Source organism: Calonectris borealis, unplaced genomic scaffold (genome assembly GCF_964195595.1).
Source record: "Calonectris borealis unplaced genomic scaffold, bCalBor7.hap1.2 HAP1_SCAFFOLD_40, whole genome shotgun sequence".
Classification (NCBI taxonomy): Eukaryota; Metazoa; Chordata; class Aves; order Procellariiformes; family Procellariidae; genus Calonectris; species Calonectris borealis.
Genome location: NW_027441454.1, coordinates 1,648,788 through 1,668,867, shown reverse-complemented (window position 1 = coordinate 1,668,867; position 20,080 = coordinate 1,648,788). Strand labels below are relative to the sequence as shown.

The 20,080-nt window shown below is 54.8% G+C and overlaps 1 protein-coding gene, 1 long non-coding RNA gene and 2 other non-coding genes across 4 annotated transcripts in view; 1 reads left to right on the top strand and 3 right to left on the bottom strand.

Moving 5' to 3' along the window:
- The window catches only part of LOC142076291 (antigen WC1.1-like), a 186,932-nt gene that overhangs the window by 120,323 nt on the left and 46,529 nt on the right, over positions 1–20,080 (bottom strand). The window lies entirely within an intron of this gene.
- LOC142076256 (uncharacterized) overlaps positions 1–20,080 on the top strand; it is an 80,556-nt gene that overhangs the window by 42,239 nt on the left and 18,237 nt on the right. The window lies entirely within an intron of this gene.
- On the bottom strand, positions 2,806–2,877 carry TRNAA-CGC (transfer RNA alanine (anticodon CGC)). The gene has a single exon. It is a non-coding gene; the product is annotated as a tRNA-Ala (tRNA).
- TRNAF-GAA (transfer RNA phenylalanine (anticodon GAA)) lies at positions 5,385–5,457 on the bottom strand. Its single transcript has one exon. It is a non-coding gene; the product is annotated as a tRNA-Phe (tRNA).

Below are 20,080 nucleotides of genomic sequence, written 5' to 3'. Positions count from 1 at the left end.
TGACAGAGGCATTTCCATCCTGCTGCCCACAGCCAGTTTCTAGTCCAAGTGTCTCTCTGATGGTCCCGTGATGCACCCCAGCGGGAGCACCCATTTCCTCACCCTTGGCTTTCCAGCTCCTCTTTCCCCCAGGCCCTGCCCGGGCCACGCTGGGCCCACAGTGCAGAGGCCATAACAGAGCTGCCGTGTCAGGGTAAGCCCTGGGCTGTGGCCCCACACAAGTGAGCCCGAAGGTGGCCGCAGTGCCCTGAACACCCCAGCCAGCCCCAGGGGACCTCACGGCCCATGGATTAACTCCCACAATGGTTAAGAGGCAGCTCTGCTCCCCACTGCCCCAGCACAGGGTGCAGAGCCACTTTTTGGGACACACGGGGCTGGGATTCCCTCTCCTCATGCTCTGCCAGTGCCCCACTTTCCATGAGCTGTTCCTGCTGCCTTGGGCCCTCGCAGAGCCCGAGCGCTCTTGTCACAGCCACAGAGCTGCCTTCTTCCTGAGCAGGGGCTGTAAGGCCCCACAGCAGCCCTCAGACCCCCTTCCCCTGCTCCCCTCCAGCCCCCACCCTTGTCCTCCTGCTGCCTCGCCAGAGGCGTCCGTTTGGGTTTGTGTCGGGGCAGCACTCGTGTGCAGGTACAGGAGGGATGGGAGCAGGGGGCTTGGGGGCACCTTTCCCTCAGCAGTGTTGGAGGGCCACGGGGATGGAGAAAGGATCCCCGTGAGACGCGTGCAGCCGCCAAAAGCCATGGCCTAGCCCCTGGCCTGGAGAAGGGCCCATCCAGGAGGACGCTCATGCGGGAACGTTTCTGTGGCAGAGGAGATTTTGTGTCCCTCCCCTAAAAGAGGTGCTGCTGGGAGCTGAGCCAGGGTCCCTCTCCCTTGGCCAGGGCTTTCACCAGCCCCAGTGCCCATGGGCAGAAAACCCTCTTACACAGGAGTCAGGCGGGGAGAAGGCTTTGCACTTGGGCAGGACCTGGAGCCCAAAGTGCCCTCCCTCTCCCGCTGGTGGGTCTGCACACCCTCCGGCTCCTCCCTGAAAGGCTCCTCTGCTGCAGGCTGGAAGGTGCGTTGGCTCCCTGTGGGGAGCTGCTGCATCTCAGGACTGCTGCCAACAGCAGGGTCTGGCCCTGGAGGAGGAGAGGGCAGGAGGCAGCTCTTGCCAACATCCTCTCCCACTTCATCATTGCCCCGTTCCCTGCTGGGAGCTACTCCACCCCTGGGGTCACCCTGGGGGGATCTGGAGGAAGCCCAGGCTGCCACATCCCTCTGCTCCATACCCTGGAGCCTTTTTGCTGGCAGCCCCTATGGGAGAGCAGCGTGCCCAGGGTGAGACTCCCACGGTGATGGGTGACACACATGGGCACTGCAAACCCAGCCTACTTCCCCTGGAAAACTCCCACTAGGGTAAGCTCCAGCCCTGCATCTCGGAGAAATACGGTATAAAAGTGAAGTAAAGAAGAAGAGGGGAGTGTTCTCTTCTGAACGCAGGACGGTGGGGGCCTATGGGCAGCATGGACATTGACCTGCAGACTCAAGGTGGCCCAAGTGGGGACCAGGGAGAAGAGCCCAGTGCCTGTCCTGTGCCACCTCTCCACCAGCTCTGCCCTCCCACAGGTGGAATATTTCTCCCTTACTCTGGCACCTGGTAAAGGTTTGCCTCCTATTCCTCATGGAGATAAGCCACAGGCCTGGGTGTGCTTGGGGGCAGCACACCTGAGCAGAAAGAGCCTGTTTCATGGCATTTTGGGGTCTGAACAGTCTGGCCCTGCAGGCTGGGTCCATTCTCTGCAGCAAAGCAGGATTCTCGCTGTGCCCCAGACCTGTGGTTTCTCCTGCAGCTCCCGAGGGGGAACTGAGGGTGGTCACAGGGAGACCAACCCTCAGCACTGCTGCCCCACGCCAGGCAGAGCACAGCTGTCAAAGCCCATGGGAGAGCAGCCTTATTGCTCTTAGTCTGGGGTCACCATTCCCAGGGGCTGGGCACCCTGCAGTGGAAGGTGTCTCACTCCCCATTTTTGTTGCGGGTGTTTTTGCCGGGGGAGCAGCCGAGGCACCATCTGGCCCTCCCCACCTGTGCACGGCTGTGGACAGGCCTGTGCCTCCCTGATCCCACCGGCACAGCGTCGACAGAGACACCAAACACCCCAGGAACAAGAGGTGGGCACCGGCCCCACCAGTCCCACCTCTGCAGGGCTGTGCCTGACCTCAGCAGTTCCAGGTTCCCTGAGCTGAGGCTCTGCTCAAGCCAGCGGTGATGGTGGAAGAAGGACCTGGAGACAGGCTCAGGGTAAGAAATGTCATTCCTCCAGCTGGGAGTCCCACAGCCCTGCCCAGGCTTGTCCAACTCAGACGCCCCTACCTGCTGGCACAGAGGGGTGCTTCCCATGTGATATGGGGTCTCCACCTGGAGACAATCTCAGACCCTTACCCCTGGAAAGCCACCAGGGCAGAGTGGCCCTGGTCCCAGAGGACACCTGGGCTGGACCAGCACCCTCACACCACATCTCTCGGTGCAGCCAGAAAGGATTGTAGTGTGCTGCTGACATCTGTCCCCTCCCTGGGTCTCCCCACAAGCACACTCTGCTGCCAAGCATTGTCCCTGGGCGGTGGGTGGGGTGGGTCTGTGGCGCAGGGCAGTACCCTGAGCTCAGGTCCAGCACAGCTTCTCCTCCAGGAGAGGACTCAGCAGGGCACACAGCCCTCCCACAGCCCTCCTCACCTCACAGCCAAGCCCTGGGTGGGCAGGAGGACCAGTGCCCAGCTCCAGCCCACACCTGCCTGAGGCTGGGGAGTCAGGGCAAAAGCACCCCTGGAGATGCTGGGGGTTGAACCCAGGACCTTCCACACGCGAAGCAGGCGCTCTGCCACTGAGCTACATCCCCTTGACACCGGCCAGCGGCAGAGACACCCTCCTCCCGTGACGTGTCTATGACAGCACAGCCCTGTTCTCCCCTGGGTGCCCAGGGACCCTCTGCAGAAAACAGCACTCGAATCCTCCTGAGATGGCAGAAGTTGGGACTGCATCTCCGCTGGGGTCTGATCCTGGCACAGGGCTGCACTGCAGAGCGCTGCCCCTTCAACGTCTCTGCAGGGCAAGGGGGCAGGAGAAGGCTCTTGCTGCGGGTGCTGCTCCCACGCTCGGGCCCACTCCAGCATGGGTCAATGAAGAGGAGAAAACCCCTTCCCCTGAGCCTCCTCTGCCACCCAGAGCAACACCCCTTTGGGCCACATCTGTCCCTAACTCCACAGCAGGAGCAGTGCAGCAGGGTGAGGGAAATGCGCTCCCTGGGTTGATGTGCCCCCAGGCTCTGATGGCATCCCAGGGCATGCCATGGAGGGGACATGGATGCAGACATCTTACACGCCCTCCTCCGGGCAACGGGCCTCCCCCTGCACCCCTCTGTTCCCAGCCTCCCTGGAGGTGAGTTGGACCACAGGCTTCCATCTCCACGGGGCTGGGGATGTGGGTCGGGCTCAGGGACCTTCCCGTTCCTCCAGCACTGGTGACTGTCCTGACAGCAAAGCAGTGCCCTGGACGGCCCTGGCTGGGGTCTCTGTGGCAGGGGGGGTGGGCATGTGCAGCTCTTAACTCAAAGGTGAGGGTTTGACCGCTGGAGTGGTTTAACCCGGCAGGGAGCCAAACACCACACAGCTGCTCGCTCACTCCTCGCCCCGCAGTGGGATGGGGGAAGAATCAGAAAATGAGTAAAATTCAGGGATTAAGAGAACAACAGTTTAATAGAACAGAAAAGGAACGGAAAATAATAATAATAACAATAATAACAATGAGAGAATATACAAAGTAAGTGATGCACAACGCAATTACTCACCACCCGCCAAGCAATGCCCAAACACCACTTATTTATATACCGAGCATGACGTCACATGGTATGGAATACCCCGTTGGCCAGCTGGGCCAGTTGTCCTGGCTATGCTTCCTCCCAGCCTCTTGTGCCCTTGGCAGAGCATGGGAAGCTGAAAAGTCCTTGACCAGCAGGGTACTTAGCAACCACTGAAAACATCAGTGTCTTATCAACGTTCTTCTCATACTAAATCCAAACCACAGCACTCGGAAGAAATTTAACTCCATGCCAGCTGAAACCAGGACAACCACACGCAGGGATGGTGTCCTCATGGTGGTACAGCTGGGGCAATTGTGTTGCCCAATGCCATAGATTTTTCCCTGCTGAGCCCCTGCCTAGCAGAGAGGGTTTAGGGGAATCAAAACCAGACCACAGTCACTGTGAACTTCTGGAGTCGTTGAGTGGAGTTAAGGGGATGCACTGCTCATCTCTTCTGCTTTGCATACATGGCCCCAAAGCCTATCCTCAGCAATGACTCTCCCGTTCTTGCTCCAGAAAGATCTAGAAGGACTCTTTTGGAGCAGTGATAATCCTGCAGGCACTACCCCCGCGGCCAAGCATTTTCAAGCTCGTGCTCAAAGCTGACAAGACAGTAACTTTGCTTGGACAGACAGTCTCTCCCTCTCCCCTCCTCGCACTTGCGCTCACTCACGACAAAAGCCAAACTTCTCTGGAGGTGCATCCCTGAGGAGCCGGCTATGAGGCACCAGAACCGCACAGGGTTAGAACATGCATGTTGCTGTGGGACTATAGCCCAGTATGTGCCATTCCTTGGCCTGACTGGGGAGAGGCTGAGACTGGAGACAGAGGGAGATGGCCTGGGTCACAACTGTCACTGTGTTCCTGATGGGCGAGCAAGGTTCTGTAACAGCAGGAGGCTGCAAGAGGGGAGCCCCGCAGCTTGTTGGAGCTCATGAGCAGGTCTTTCTTCCTCTGTGCAGGGACTGATGGCTGTGGGGGGCTGCGGCTGGTCTAGACAGTCCAGTCTGGTGGGTGAGTATATTTGGGCATGGCTTTGTCCTCTGTCCTTGGCACGTCAGAGGTCTTGCTGTGACAAGAGGGAGGGAGGATGCTGCCATTGGGGCCTCAGCTCCAGGGAGTGCGTCTCCCTGGGACTGGGGGGACAGTGGTCTCCCCGATGGGCAGTATGTTCTGGTCTGGGTACTGCCAGGTGAAGGTCCAGGCGAAGGATGTGTGTGAGGATGGGAGCTGTCTGCGCACCATCAAGAATGACAAAGAGGAGAGAGACAAGGTGTTTGCAGAGACCCCACAACGGAAAGATCCCAGTTGCTGTGGAGCAGGGAAGGAGCGACAGATGGAGACCACCCCAAAGAAGCACTGAATGTAGAGTCCTGCCCAGAGGGAGGCTGGGGACTCGTGGTGCAAGAGGAAGGCTCCTTCTAACCCGCAGATCTGCAGCTACAGTGCAGGGGCAGTGCTCTGGCAAGAGGTGAAGGAGCAAGGAGGGCCAGGGTAGGCTGGAAGAAGGCAGAGAGGCTCTGCAAAAAGCTAAGGGAGGAAACTCCTGCAGAAGCCCAGGGTTGAACCAGGGACCTTTAGATCTTCAGTCTAATGCTCTCCCAGCTGAGCTACTTAGGCCCTGTTCCAGCAGCCCTTGTCCCAGTTCCACCCCTGCCAGGCCACACGCTGACACACGTGAAGAGCATTCCTTGGGGAGGTTCCCAGGGAGAAGCTGCTCCCAGCCCTGGGCAGAGGGGACCTGGCCTCTCCCTGCCTCCATGGCCAGGTGGGCTCCAGATTTGGGTGGAGGCCAGCTTACACTGGCCATGCCAAAATGTGTGGGGGACTTTAGAACCAACACGACAGTGGCAAAGCAAGGGGGCAGGCCAAGCACGTGGAACTGCACAGGCTGAGGGTGGAAGAAGTGTGGGGCTGTTGGAAGACCTTATCTCCTTCCCCATGGAAGGCCTCCTCCCCACCCTTTTTGCCCCAGCTCAACTTCCCTCCTTTGTTCCCAGCTTTTCTACCTCCTCCCCCTTGAGCAGCGCTAGCAGATGGGGAATGGGGGTTGTAGTCAGGCCATAACAGTTCCTCTCTGCTGCTCCTTCCTTCTCACACTTTTCCCATGGGGTCCCTCCTACAAGCTACAGTCCTTCGAGATGAACCTGCTCCACTGTGGGCTCTCCACAGGCCACAGTTCTTCCAGGAATTATTCAATTTCTCTGGTGTTGGCTCCTCCATGGACTGCGGGGATTACCTTCTCCACTGTGGTCTTCTCCATGGGCTGCAGGAAAAGACCTGCTCTGCTGGGGTATTCTCCATGGGCTGCAGGGGAATATGTGCTCTGGTGCCTGGACCCCCTCCTGCCCCTCCTTCTTCACCGACCACGGTACTTGCAGGGCTGTTACTCACACTTTTTTTTTCCCCTAACTGCTATCCCAGTCTGGCGATTGTTCCCTTTCTTAAATACTTTGTCACAGATGTTCCACCCGCTTTGTTGATGGGCTCAGTTTTGGCCAGCGGTGGGTCCATACTGAAGCTGGCTGGAACCAGCCCTGTTCCGGCACGGAGGCAGCCCTTGGTCTTATCTCACAGAGGCCACACATGCAGCCCCCTCACTACCAAAACCTGGACATGGACACCAATACGCCGTGTAAATCTTTGCCTCGCTAAATGACATCCCCTGCTCTTCCCTCATCAAGAAGTCCAACCTAGTTGCTGGGAAGGAAGAGAGAGAAACAGAGAAGGCCTTGATGCTGTGAAAGCACTGTCCAGCCAATAGCTACAACATACCAATGTGATGTGGTCACAGTGTGACCACACCAACACCGTGTTGGTCACAAATCCCAACCATAGCACCTATGGTCTGTGAGAGCTGCAGAAAATTAACTCTGCAGAAAATTAACTCCATCTCAGCCAAAACCAGTGCAATGTACCTGGAAATATTTTCCAGGATTGGGTGCTCTATCACCTTCCCAGGGATCGAGGAGAGGCTGACTGGCCTGTAGTTCCCCAGGTCCTCCTTCTTGCCCTTCTTGAAAATAGGAGTGACATTTGATTTCTTCCAGCCTTCAGGCACTTCCCCCAGTTTCAATGATTGATAAAAGATTATTGAGAGTGTCCTCACAAGGACATCTGCCAGCTCCCTCAGCACTCATGGGTGCATCGCACCAGGGCCCATGGACTTATGTATATCCAGGTCACGTAAGCACTCCCTGACCTGATCCTCTTCCACCAGGAGTATGTCTGCTGAGCTCCAGATTTGCCCCCCTCATCTCCGGCACCTGGTATTCCTGAAGGCCGGTCTTGCTAATAAAAGAGGAGGTGAAGGCGGCATTCAGTGCCTCAGCCTTTTCCATTCCTGTGTCACCAGGACCCCTGCCTCATTCAAGTTTTCCCTGGTCTTCCTTTTCTCACCTGTATCATTACAGAAAACCTCCTGTTGCCGTCAACATGCCAGAATCAATTCCACTTGGGCTTCCACTTTCCCAATGGCATCTCTGCATGCTTGGACAGTGTCTCTGCATTCCTCACAGGTTACCCATCCCTGCTTCCACCCTCTCTACTCTTTTTTCATGTTTGAGTTTTGCCGGGAGGTCCTTGTTCATCCATGCAGGCCTCATGGCATTTTTGCCTGACCACTTCTGGCACCTCCAATGATACCACGTGTTTGTGTCTGAGCAGCTCACTTGTGGCCTCCATATCCATTAACTAGCACGGGAGCTGAGACAAGGAGCTCACATGCAGGTGTCTATTTTCATAGAATTATTGAATCATAGAATCATAGAATCGTAGAATCATAGAATCATAAAATGTTTTGGGTTGGAAGGGACCTTTAAACGTCACCTAGTCCAACCCCCCTGCAATAAGCAGGGATATCTTCAACTAGATCAGGTTGTTCAAAGCCCTGTCCAACCTGACCTTGAATGTTTCCAGGGATGGGGCATCTACCACCTCTCTGGGCAACCTGTGCCAGTGTTTCACCACTGTTGTGGTTTAACCTGGCAGGCAGACAAACACCACGCAGCCGCTCGCTCACTCCCCACCCCCGCAGGGGAACGGGGAGAGAATCGGAATGGTAAGAGTGAGAAAAACTCGTGGGTTGAGATGAAGACTGTTTAATAGAACAGAAAAGGGAAAATAATAATGATAATGATAGAATATACAAAATGAGTGAGGCACAATGCAATTGCTCACCACCTGCGCTGACCGATAACCAAGTAGCGATCGGTACTTCCTGGATCACGCCTACCGTTCATATACTGAGCATGACGTCACATGGTATGGAATACCCCGTTGGCCAGCTGGGCTGGCTGTTCTGGCTGTGTTCCCTCTTCCCAGTCTAGCTTGGTAGCAGAGGGTAGTTGTCCTTGACAAGATACTTAGCAACAACTGAAAACATCAGTGTCTTATCAACATTCTCCTCATACTGAATCCAAAACACAGCACTAGGAAGAAATTTAACTCTATCCTAGCTGAAACCAGAAGTGCATCAGCCCAGCTGAAGTGCATCTATACCAATGCAGGCAGCATGGGCGGCAAACAGGAGGAGCTGGAAGCCATTGTGCAGCGGGGTAGCTATGACTTAGTCGCCATCACGGAAACATGGTGGGATGAGTCTCACGACTGGAGTGCTGCAATGGACGGCTATAAGCTTTTCAGAAGGGACAGGCGAGGAAGGAGAGGCGGTGGGGTAGCCCTGTATGTTAGGGAATGCTTCGACTGTCTAGAGCTCGATGGTAGTGATGACGAGGTCGAGTGCTTGTGGGTAAGGATGAGGGGGAAGGCCAACAAGGCAGATATCCTGCTGGGGGTCTGTTATAGACCACCTAGCCAGGAAGAGGAGGCAGACAAAATATTCTCCCAGAGGCTGGCAGAAGTCTCCCAGTCGCTAGCCCTTGTTCTCGTGGGGGACTTCAACTTTCCGGATGTCTGCTGGAAATACCACACGGCAGAGAGGAAACAGTCGAGGAGGTTCCTGGAGTGTGTGGAGGATAACTTCCTGACGCAGCTGGTAAGCGAGCCTACCAGGGGAGATGCCTCGCTTGACCTGCTGTTCACAAACAGAGAAGGGCTGGTGGGAGATGTGGTTGTCGGAGGCCGGCTTGGGCTTAGCGACCATGAAATGGTAGAATTTTTGATACTTGGTGAAGTAAAGAGGGGGGCCAGCAAAACCGCTACCATGGACTTCCGGCGGGCCGACTTTGGCCTGCTCAGGACATTGGTCGAGAGGGTCCCTTGGGAGACAGTCCTGAAGGGCAAAGGGGTCCAGGAAGGCTGGACGTTCTTCAAGAAGGAAGTCTTAAAGGCGCAGGAGCGGGCTGTCCCCATGTGTCGAAAGAAGAACGGGCGGGGAAGGTGACCGGCCTGGCTGAACAGGGAGCTCTGGCTGGGACTCAGGGAAAAAAGGAGATTTTATCACTTGTGGAGGAAGGGTCAGGCAACTCAGGAAGAGTACAGGGATCACGTTAGGTCGTGCAGAGAGGAAATTAGAAAGGCAAAAGCCCGGCTAGAACTCAACCTGGCCACTGTCGTGAGAGACAACAAAAAATGCTTTTATAAGTATGTTAATGACAAAAGGAGAGTCAAGGAGAATCTCCATCCTCTATTGGATGTGGGGGGGAACGTTGCCACCAAGGACGAGGAAAAGGCTGAGGTACTCAACGCCTTCTTTGCCTCAGTCTTTAGTAGTCAGAGTGGTTATCCTCAGGGTACTCAGCCCCCTGAGCTGGAAGACATGGACGACGAGCAGGATAAACCCCCCATAATTCAAGAGGATGAAGTTAATGACCTGCTATGCCACCTGGACGTTCACAAGTCTATGGGGCCGGATGGGATCCACCCGAGGGTACTGAGGGAGCTGGCGGAGGAGCTTGCCGAGCCGCTCTCCATCATTTACCAGCAGTCCTGGTTAACTGGGGACGTCCCGGACGACTGGAGGCTCGCCAATGTGACTCCCATCTACAAGAAGGGCCGGAGGGAGGATCCGGGGAACTACAGACCGGTCAGCCTGACCTCGGTGCCGGGGAAGATCATGGAGCGGTTCATTTTGAGGGCGCTCACGAGCCATGTGCGGGACAACCAGGGGATCAGGCCCAGCCAGCCCGGGTTCATGGAAGGCAGGTCCCGCTTGACCAACCTGATCTCCTTCTATGACCAGGTGACCCGCCTAGTGGATGAGGGAAAGGCAGTGGATGTGGTCTACCTGGACTTCAGTAAGGCCTTTGACACTGTCTCCCACAGCATTCTCCTAGAGAAGCTGGCGGCTCACGGCCTAGACAGGTCCACTCGTCGCTGGGTAAAAAACTGGCTGGACGGCCGAGCCCAGAGAGTTGTGGTGAACGGCTGCCCAGGGAAGTGGTGGAGTCACCATCCCTGGAGGTATTTAAAAGACGTGTAGATGAGGCCCTTAGGGACATGGTGTAGTGGGCATGGTGGTGTTGGGTTGACGGTTGGACACGATGCTCTTAGAGGTCTTTTCCAACCTGTATGATTCTATGATTCTATGATTCTAGTATCCACCCCTTATGCTATACCATTTACGTCATGCCTAGGTTTCACAATTTCCAATACATTCTAATTAATCACCATCACCTTTCTTGTCTTTATATTTACATATACACACAGATATCATTCCCTTAGTCTATGGGCCATCCCTCTAAAATATCCATTGAGTTCATTTAGTCCATGACTTCGGGCTCCATCTGTCATAACAGTCTTTCAGGGCAGGAGAGATGGTGTGTGGTGTTGGACTGTTGCATCCTGAAGCCAGTTCTCATTTTAGTATTGCTGCACTCGTCCAGTTCTATCATTGTTGCACTTTGCTCGGTTTCATCGGAGTTAGTTCATTCTTCATTAATCTGGGTGTTTTTCACTGCTATACCATTGGTAGCAACCATAGAAATAATGATATACAATATCATATAACAATTGACATCATAAAATTCAGTTCATTGGCTATTTTCACCCAAAACCAAATCCCCTTGAGGTACACACTGGACTTGCCCATCCTTTCGCATCACCCACCAAGTGCACGCAGGTCCCTGAGCAAAAGCAATCCCATGGATGGGTTTTCCCTTGCCAGAGGCAGGAGTAACCCAGACTGTCTTCCCCAGCATATTTCTTATGTGCACAACAGGGACTTTATCCCCCTCTACAGTACGTAAGGGTTTTGATTGGGCAGGGCCAGCTCGAGTGACAGATCCCCTGGTGTTGACTAACCAGGTGGCCTTTGCTAAATGTGTGTCCCAATGCTTGAATGTCCCACCACCCATTGCCCTCAGTGTTGTCTTTAGCAGCCCGTTGTATCGTTCGATTTTCCCAGAGGCTGGTGCATGGTAGGGGATGTGATAGACCCACTCAATACCGTGCTCTTTGGCCCAGGTGTCTATGAGGGTGTTTCGGAAGTGAGTCCCGTTGTCTGACTCAATTCTTTCTGGGCTGCCATGTTGCCATAGGACTTGTTTTTCAATGCCCAGGGTGGTGTTCCGGGCAGTGGCATGAGGCACAGGGTATGTTTCCAGCCATCTGGTGGTTGCTTCCACCATGCTGAGCACATAGCGCTTGCCGTGGTGGGTTTGTGGGAGTGTGATATAATCAATCTGCCAGGCCTCCCCATATTTATATTTCAACCATTGTCCTCCATACCAAAGAGGCTTTACTCGCTTGGCTTGTTTGATTGCAGCGCATGTTTCACATTCATGGACAACCTGTGCAATAGCGTCCATGGTTAAGTCCACCCCTCGATCACGAGCCCATCTGTATGTTGCATCTCTTCCTTGATGGCCTGAGGCATCATGGGCCCACCGAGCTATAAATAATTCACCCTTATGTTGCCAGTCCAGATCCACCTGAACCACTTCAATCTTAGCAGCCTGGTCCACCTGGTGATTGCTTTGATGTTCCTCAGTGGCCCGACTCTTGGGTACGTGAGCATCTACGTGACGTACTTTTACAACCAGGTTCTCTACTCGGGCAGCAATATCTTGCCACAACGCGGCAGCCCAGATGGGTTTACCTCTGCGCTGCCAGTTGTTCTGCTTCCACTGCTGCAACCACCCCCACAGGGCATTTGCCACCATCCATGAGTCAGTATAGAGATAAAGTACTGGCCATTTTTCTCGTTCGGCAATGTCCAAGGCCAGCTGGATGGCTTTCACCTCTGCAAACTGGCTCGATTCACCTTCTCCTTCAGCACTTTCTGCAACTTGGCGTATAGGACTCCACACAGCAGCTTTCCACCTCCGATGCTTCCCCACAAGGTGACAGTACCCATCAGTGAACAGGGCATATTGCTTCTCGTTTTCTGGTAGTTTATTATACAGTGGGGCTTCTTCAGCACGTGTCACCTCCTCCTCTGGGGCTATTCCAAAATCTTTGCCTTCTGGCCAGTTCGTGATCACCTCCAAGATTCCTGGGCGACTGGGGTTTCCTATTCGGGCTCGTTGTGTGATCAGTGCCACCCACTTACTCCACGTAGCATCGATTGCATGATGTGTAGAGGGGACCCTCCCTTTGAACATCCAGCCCAGCACCGGCAGTCGGGGTGCCAGGAGGAGCTGTGCTTCAGTACCAACCACTTCCGAAGCAGCTCCAACCCCTTCATATGCTGCCAATATCTCCTTCTCAGTTGGAGTGTAGCGGGCCTCGGATCCTCTGTATCCCCGACTCCAGAACCCTAAGGGTCGACCTCGAGTCTCCCCTGGTGCTTTCTGCCAGAGGCTCCAGGTAGGGCCATTCTCCCCGGCTGCGGTGTAGAGCACATTCTTCACATCTTGTCCTGCCCGGACTGGCACAAGGGCTACTGCATGAACTATCTCCTGTTTAATTTGTTCAAAGGCTTGTTGTTGCTCAGGGCCCCATTTGAAGTCGTTCTTCTTCCCGGTCACGTGATAGAGAGGGCTTACAATCAGGCTGTAATCTGGAATATGCATTCTCCAAAAGCCCACAACGCCTAAGAAAGCTTGTATTTCCCTTTTGCTAGTTGGTGGGGACATGGCTATTATTTTGTTGATCACATCCATTGGGATCTGACGACGTCCATCTTGCCATTTTATTCCTAAAAACGGGATCTCCTGTGCAGGTCCCTTGACCTTACTTTGTTTTATGGCAAAACCGGCTTTCAGAAGGATTTGAATTATTCTCTCCCCTTTCTCAAAAACTTGTTCTGCTGTGTTGCCCTACACGATGATGTCATCAATGTATTGCAGGTGTTCCGGAGCCTCACCCTGTTCCAGTGCGGTGTGGATCAGTCCATGGCAAATGGTAGGGCTGTGTTTCCACCCCTGGGGCAGGCGGTTCCAGGTGTACTGGACACCCCTCCAAGTGAAAGCAAACTGTGGCCTGCACTCTGCTGCCAAAGGGATGGAGAAGAAGGCATTAGCGATGTCAATTGTGGCGTACCACTTGGCTGCCTTTGACTCCAGTTCGTATTGAAGTTCTAGCATGTCCGGCACGGCAGCACTCAGTGGCGGCGTGACTTCGTTCAGGCCACGGTAGTCTACTGTTAGTCTCCAATCTCCATTAGACTTTCGCACTGGCCATATGGGACTATTGAAGGGTGAGCGAGTCTTGCTGATCACTCCTTGGCTCTCCAGTCGACGAATCAGCTCATGGATGGGGATCAGGGAATCTCGGTTGGTGCGGTATTGTCGCCGATGCACTGTTGTGGTAGCGATTGGTACCTGTTGTTCTTCAACCCTCAGGAACACGAAAAGAGGGAGGGCAAGCAGCAGTGCCTCATCGGGGCGGGCGGAGCAGCGAGTCTCGGGGGCGGCTACAGACACGGTGGCTACTCAAAGCCCCACGTTGGGCGCCAAAAAGGACTGTCGTGGTTCAACCTGGCAGGCAGCCAAATACCACGCAGCCGCTCACTCACTCCCCCCGCCCCCCCCAGTGGGACGGGGAGAGAATCGGAAGGGTAAGAGTGAGAAAAACTTGTGGGTTAAGATAAAGACAGTTTAATAGAACAGAAAAGGGAGAATAATGATAATAAATAATAATAGAATATACAAAATGAGTGAGGCACAATGCAGTTGCTCACCACCCGCGCTGACCGATAACCAAGTAGCGATCGGTTCTTCCTGGATCACGCCTACCGTTCGTATACTGAGCATGACGTCACATGGTATGGAATACCCCATTGGCCAGCTGGGCTGGCTGTCCTGATTATGTTCCCTCCCATCTCGTGTACCTAGCTCAGTCAGTAGGCACGGGAGCTGTCCTTGGACTAGGAGGGCACTTAGCAACAACTGAAAACATCAGTGTGTTATCAACATTCTCCTCGTACTAAATCCAAAACACAGCACTAGGAAGAAATTTAACCCTATCCCAACCGAAACTAGGACAGTGATGAAATTCCCATCAGGCACAATGGAGCTCATCATTGATGCTAAACTATGGCGAGGAAGGACGAGTCTCAGTTCTTCACCCATCTCAGCCGCAGCAGTTGAAGGGATGAGGATGACCTTGTCTGCGGCTTCTGCTCTCCGTCACTGAGCGTGGGGAGTGGTGAGGGCAGGCAGAAATCCGGCAAGAGAGGTTGTGGTGTCAGCTGCCAGGTGACCTTGGGGAGAGCACGGGATCCTCACGGAAATGCACTATGACATCTGGAGCCTGGGTGATATAATCTGTGCTATTGCATCACCGGGCTGATGCGGGGCTGGGGATGTCCAGCCTGCAGGGCCAGACCTTCATGAGATCTGCTTGTCCTGTCTCAATGTGTATTTTCAGAGTGCCCGCGAGACAGAGTTTGAACGTCAGCAGAGACCGAGGGAGCTTTCAAAAACGCCTGGTTTTTGCACTGTCCTTGCACTCAGTGACAGAGGTGACAAGTGACGAGCAGTCGCAGAGGACAGCTGGGCGGCAGAGGGTTCGCCTGCTGAGTCTTTTGAGGAGACAGGCAACCCACAAACTGAAGTGAGGGAGGAAGGGAACCCCGCGTTTTTGAAGAAGGAATGAGCACAGTAGTGCTGGTGCTGGGAGAGACTTTTCTGCAGGTGCTGGGTTGTGGAGAGCTGGTGCGCGGCAGCCAGAGAGAGATCGCTGCAGGGTTGAGAGCAGCTGAGCCCAGCTGAGCAGCGAGCCCAGCTGGAAGCTCCACAGCAGCATCCACTGGCAGTGTTGGAGGATCTGAAATGGGGATTTGCTGAGCCCAGAAATTAGAAGAAGGGAGAATCGGCGTAAAAGAGGTAGTGGCAAAAGAGCTTAAAGGAAAAGTCCTGAATCAGCAGGGAGTGGTGCTTCGCTCGTAGAGAAGGTTGTGAAATATTTCAGGAGAAACATGAGCAGCAGCTACCAGTAGTTTGTGAATAAGGAGGACAGGCCAGGAGTCAAAATGAAAATGCCTGAACACATTGATCTGAAAATCGTCTGCCACTCTGGCAGAGTTTCACATGCATGCCATCCCATGCTGTAAAAATAACGTGGCTTTTGGGGAAAAGGAGGAAAAAAACCGCACCAAACCTAAACCAGGTCTTTTTTTTTCAGACCAAACCTGCTGCCTGCCACACAAACCTCTCACTTGTGCTCTGGTTTTCCCTGTTGAAAGGCTTTGCTTACGCGGTTCTCTTACCCTCCTGCAACAACCACCTCTCCAGGACTAAAGCACTCCTCCTCTCATTTTACCGTCTCCCTCCTCTCCAAAAGCCTTGGCTTATCACAGGCGGGATGTTTCCTTTGGCCTTGCCCGCGTATCTGTTAGGAACTCCTTTGTCCTGGATTGACTTGGGTCTGGATCTGCAAATGGCCTCTCCTGTCCTGTGCTCCAGCCGTACCAAACCGCTAACAAAGTCCTACCGTAGCTGGAGGAGGAGCCTTTTTCCCAAGCTTGGGGAAGACTGTGCAGTGCAGGTGAGTAGGAAAGGAGGCAGCAGCGACTTTGGTTCTAGTTTCTGCTCCTCTGGTAAGATGGGGCAGTTCCCAACGCTGCTCTCACCTGGGCTGCAGAGGGAAGGGCCTGGGGGGAGCCTGGACTTGGATGATTTGCGATGGCAAACCGAACATTTCCACTTGAGCACTCCAACTACAACGTCACGATCCCAAGCCTGTAAGATTTGGAAAGACTTAGTTGAGAAAATAATGAGCCCAAATGAACAGTAGCTCCACGGTCTGAGCACAGCACTACGCTGTAAGCTTTACTGACTGAACCTCCACTTTTCTACACAAATGCTAGTGATCTCCATAGAAAGAAAGCTGGTTTCGCCAGTTCTCCTCCAAAGCCCTCACATTGGTAAATCCAAACGAACAGGAAGACCCTTCTGCAGATAGCCAGAGCAAGCAGAAAGGCAATCCTTTGTTAAATCCATCTGGAAACCCATTCCAGCAGAAAACAGAATCCTTACCGGACTGTTAGCAAAACTCCCCACATCTCCAGGTCAGAGGGACATCAGCAACATATCCGCACAGTCAACCCAACACCACCATGGCCACTACACCATGTCCCTAAGCGCCTCATCTACACGTCTTTTAAATACCTCCAGGGATGGTGACTCTACCACTTCCCTGGGCAGCCTGTTCCAAGGCCTGACCACTCTTTCAGTAAAGAAAGTTCTCCTAATGCCCAGTCTAAACCTCCCTTGGTGCAACTTGGGGCCATTTCCTCTCGTCCTATCGCTTGTTCCTTGGGAGAAGAGACCGACCCCCACCTCGCTACAACCTCCTTTCAGGTAGTTGTAGAGCGCGATGAGGTCTCCCCTCAGCCTCCTCTTCTCCAGACTAAACAACCTCAGTTCCCTCAGTCACTCCTCATCGGACTTGTGCTCCAGGCCCTTCACCAGCTTCGTTGTCCTTCTCTGGACACGCTCCAGCACCTCCATGTCCTCCTTGTAGTGAGGGGCCCTGAACACAGGATTCGAGGTGTGGCCTCACCAGTGCCCAGTACAGGGACACGATCACCTCCCTACTCCTGCTGGCCACACTAGTTCTGATACAGGCCAGGATGCCGTTGGCCTTCTTGGCCACCTGGGCACACTGCCGGCTCATGTTCAGCCGGCTGTCAACCAGCACCCCCAGGTCCTTTTCCTCCAGGCAGCTTTCCAGCCATTCTTCCCCAAGCCTGTAGCGTTGCCTGGGGTTGTTGTGACCCAAGTGCAGGACCCGGCACTTGGCCTTGTTGAACCTCATACATTGGCCTCGGCCCATCGATCCAGCCTGTCCAGGTCCCTCTGCAGAGCCTTCCTACCCTCCAGCAGATCAACACTCCCGCCCAACTTGGTGTCGTCTGCAAACTTACTGAGGGAGCACTCGATCCCCTTGTCCAGATCGTTGATAAAGATATTGAACAGGACCGGTCCCAGTACTGAGCCCTGGGGAACACCGCTCATGACCGGCTGCCAACTGGATTTAACTCCATTGACCACAACTCTCTGGGCTCGGCCGTCCAGCCAGTTTTTTACCCAGCGAAGAGTGGACCTGTCTAGGCCGTGAGCCGCCAGCTTCTCTAGGAGAATGCTGTGGGAGACAGTGTCAAAGGCCTTACTGAAGTCCAGGTAGACCACATCCACAGCCTTTCCCTCATCCACTACGCGGGTCACCTGGTCATAGAAGGAGATCAGGTTGGTCAAGCAGGACCTGCCTTCCATGAACCCAGGCTGGCTGGGCCTGATCCCCTGGTTGTCCCGCACATGGCTCGTGAGCACCCTCAAAGCGAACCGCTCCATGATCTTCCCCGGCACCGAGGTCAGGCTGACCGGCCTGTAGTTCCCCGGATCCTCCTTCCGGCCCTTCTTATAGATCGGCGTCACATTGGCGAGCCTCCAGTCGTCCGGGACCTCCCCAGTTAACCAGGACTGCTGGTAAATGATGGAGAGCGGCTCGGCAAGCTCCTCCGCCAGCTCCCTCAGTACCCTCGGGTGGATCCCATCCGGCCCCATAGACTTGTGAACGTCCAGGTGGCGTAGCAGGTTGTTAACTGCTTCCTCTTGGATTATGGGGTGTTCATCCTGCTCGCCATCCCTGTCTTCCAGCTCAGGGGGCTGAGTACCCTGAGGATAACCACTCTGACTATTAAAGACTGAGGCAAACGCGGCATTAAGTACCTCAGCCTTATCCTTGTCCTTGGTGGCAACGTTCCCCCCCACATCCAATAGAGGATGGAGATTCTCCTTGACTCTCCTTTTGTCATTAATATACTTGTAAAAGCACTTTTTGTTGGTTGTTTCTCACGACAGTGGCCAGGTTGAGTTCTAGCTGGGCTTTTGCCTTTCTAATTTCCTCTCTGCACGACCTAACGCGATCCCTGTACTCTTCTTGAGTTGCCTGCCCCTTCTTCCAAAGGTGGTAAACTCTCCTTTTTTTCCTGAGTCCCAGCCAGAGCTCCCCGTTCAGAGCTTCCCTGTATGTTAGGGAATGCTTTGACTGTCCAGAGCCAATGGTAGTGATGACGAGGTCGAGTGCTTGTGGGTAAGGATGAGGGGGAAGGCCAACAAGGCAGATGTCCTGCTGGGAGTCTGTTATAGACCACCTAACCAGGACAAGGAGGCAGACGAAATATTCTACCAGAGGCTGGCAGAAGTCTCACAGTCGCTAGCCCTTGTTCTCGTGGGGGACTTCAACTTTCCCGCCCGTTCTTCTTACTGCACGTGGAGACAGCCCACTCCTGCGCCTTTAAGACTTCCTTCTTGAAGAATGTCCAGCGTTCCTGGACCCCTTTGCCCTTCAGAACTGTCTCCCAAGGGACCCTCTCGACCAGTGTCCTGAGCAGGCCAAAGTCCGCCCTCCGGAAGTCCATGGGAGCGGTTTTGCTGGCCCCCCTCCTTACTTCACCAAGTATCGAGAATTCTACCATTTCATGGTCGCTAAGCCCAAGCCAGCCTCCGACCACCACATCTCCCACCATTCCTTCTCTGTTTGTGAACAGCAGGTCAAGCGAGGCATCTCCCCTGGTGGGCTCGCTTACCAGCTGCGTCAGGAAGTTATCCTCCACACACTCCAGGAACCTCCTCGACTGTTTCCTCTCTGCCGTGTGGTATTTCCAGCAGACGTCCGGAAAGTTGAAGTCCCCCACGTCCGTCGCCAGCAGGCCCGGTGCCGTGTAAACCTCCCCGTGGTCAAAGAACCCAAAATTCTGCCGATGGCACCAGCCCCTGAGCCACATGTTGATCCGATGAGTTTTCCTGTTCCCGTCAGTATTCCTCCCTGCCACCAAAGAGATTGAGGAAAACACCACCTGTGCTCCCGATCCTCCCACCAGTCGCCCCAGTGCCCTGAAGTCCCTTTTGATCCCTTCGGGACTTCTCTCTGCACCCTCCTGACTGCCAGCCTGTATAACCAGTAGCGGGTAGTAATCGGAGGCCTGCACGAGACTGGGGAGCTTCCTAGTAACGTCCTTCACCCGGGCCCCAGGGAGGCAGCAGACTTCCCTGTGGGATGGGTCTGGCCGGCAAATTGGGCCCTCGGTCCCCCTCAGGAGGGAATCACCTACGACAATTACCCTCCTTTTTTTCTTAGCGGAGGCAGTCATAATTTGTGGGGCTGACTGCCTCGCCTCAGGCAACCCCCTGGATGGGCCTTCATCTGCGTCCTCGTTTGTCTGGCCCTCAAGTTCCAGGGCCCTGTATCTGTTCTATAAGGGCAACTGGGAAGATTGGGGTGAGGGAGGCCGGGCGGGGGTTCGCCTGGCGCCCCGAGCAGGGACCTGTGTCCATTCCCCCCGTCTCCTGGGTCCCCTCCCTCTGCCTGGTGGCAAGAGGCCAGGGGATCCTCTGCTTCTTGTGGAGCCTCCATGTGCTGTCCTTGCCTCAGGGACGGCAGGGTGCGGCTCCACCAATCCATCTCCCTCTCACACTCCCTGATACTCCTTAACCTCTCCACTCCTCCTTCAGCTCTGCCACCAGGCTGAGCAGATCATCCACCTGGTCACAGCGCACACAGGCGTCGTCTCTGCTGCCCTCCTGTACCAGGGACAGGCTCAGGCACTCCCTGCAGCCGGAGACCTGGACAGATGTGTGTTTGCGTGGGGGTCGGGCTGGGTCGCCACGTTTCTCCTGGCGATGGCTTTCGGCCGAGTGGATACCATGGCCAGGTCCTCTTCTGGGAGGGCGATGACCACGAGTTGAGCGAGCCTCTGGAGGCTGGAGGGGGGCTGCGCCCTGCCCGCTCGCCTTCCCCGCATGCCCTGCCGGCGCGAACTGCCGCCCAAACTGCCGCGCCCCGCCCTGCTGACGCACCACGCCCTGTTTGCCCGCCCTGTTCACTGAGCTCCGCGTCGCTCGCACATCCTCCGCGCTGCTCTTGTATCCAAGGGGGTTTGGCCGCCGTCCCG